This window comes from Dendrobium catenatum, unplaced genomic scaffold, assembly GCF_001605985.2.
Source record: "Dendrobium catenatum unplaced genomic scaffold, ASM160598v2 fragScaff_scaffold_72, whole genome shotgun sequence".
NCBI lineage: Eukaryota > Viridiplantae > Streptophyta > Magnoliopsida > Asparagales > Orchidaceae > Dendrobium > Dendrobium catenatum.
Window position 1 is genome coordinate 664,410 of NW_021318534.1, and position 1,776 is coordinate 666,185.

Consider the following 1,776-nt stretch of genomic DNA (forward strand, 5'->3'; position numbering starts at 1 on the left):
CTGATAGGAAGTATTTGAGTTTGTAAGTAACCCCAAGGGTAATACTTGAGTTCGCAAGCAAACCTAGTAAGAACCGGCAAAAACAGCGAGCAAGAGGGCTGATTTCAATGAGAAATCAGCAAGAACAATGCTGGAACTTTTGTAGATTGGAGAAAAAACTCAAGGGAAAATCTTTGATTCGAACAACAAACAAGCAAAATAAAGCAAGATACAATTTTCTTCAATTCGAGAGAAAGATATACTCTTCACAATCTCTACTAAAGCTTAGAGTCCAAAACAAACTCTTGATCTCAAAATTTCAGCAAATCTCAAGATAACCCTAACCCTAACCTCCAAGAGATTAATTAAGGCCCAAAGGAGGCTTACAAAATCCCTAAATAGCCCCTCATCCAATAAGCAAGTGGGCCCCATTAGGGCTTCCGCAACCAAAGCCCCCCCGGTGCCCAGGTTCCGCCCAAACTTGGGCTGATGGCTGTAAAACCAAACCGGTCCCTGTTGGACCGGTTCAGCCAGCTCCTCCTGGGCTGGCCGCATAACATCCACCTTACATGATATCGGATGGTTGTTTACTTGAGTGTTTTTTTTTTTAAACTCAAATGGCCAATAAGTTGTTCAATATTTCGAGTTCAAATTCCTTGTTTTGTGCATAAGAGATTGAATTTTGAAACTCCTGTTTTGTTTTTTTTTTTTTAGTTTTAGATGTTCATGTAATTGTACAAGAAATTTCAAATTTTTCATATGAGTCTGATTGTTAAATCCACAAAGGATTTTATTAACATTGTCGTTGTCATGTCCTAAGTTTTAGATTAGAAAAGTGAAGGGTTGCATTAGGTAGTTGACAGTCATTGTAAAACTTGTCAAATAATCATGATATGAATTCTTTAATATTTTCATCATGTTTTCTTCCTACCAAGCATCATCTGGCAGCTCAGGCATCAAGATTAAACATCAAAAACTGTGAAAATAGCTTAGTTGGATATGATTTTATTAGGTGAACTGAAGTCACAGAATTGCTTTATTCCTTCAACTGCAGTAAAACCTGGTAGATCAATGTCCAAGCGTTTACATGTTGATTTTTTTTTCAAGTAGGATCATTCAAATATAATAAAACTCATATTTGCCATTTTCTATATTCATATTCTTGGTTCAAAAACCATTAAGGTAATGATGCTTTTTCAATTAAAAAAAAAAAAGAAATAGTGCTGCCAAATCTTTATATTTATGCAGTAAAAATTTATAATATGTTGTAATGTTTCATTTATTTATTAGAAGTATTTCCTTCCATTCTTTGAAATCATAATTGTTTATCATCATCTGCTCTAAAACATTATGTTGAGAACTATCTTCGGCAACTTTCAAGCATTTCTATGAATTGATAAGCCATGACAATTTTGTTATTTTTTTTCTGAATTGTGAGAAGTTTGTAGGTTATATATTTTATGATTTGATTTAGGTTTTGTTCGCGACAATTTTTTGTCATTAATTTTTCGTTGTTTGAAAAAAAATTTTGAATTAAAAAAATGTTTTAGAAAGCAATAAGAAAACTATGTGATACAATTTCAACGTTAAAACAGCTCAATAAACAAGAAGAAGTGCAGGAGCACAAAGATAGGTGATGATTTTTTTTATTAATACTTGAACAATAATGAAAGATACAAGTGATCTATTATTTAAGAGATAGATGAGCTCTTTCAATCAACCTAGACGTTATTAGGAAGCCTAAAGAAGAAAACTATAGCAAACAAACAAAACATATCTCCCTCTCATAACAACATA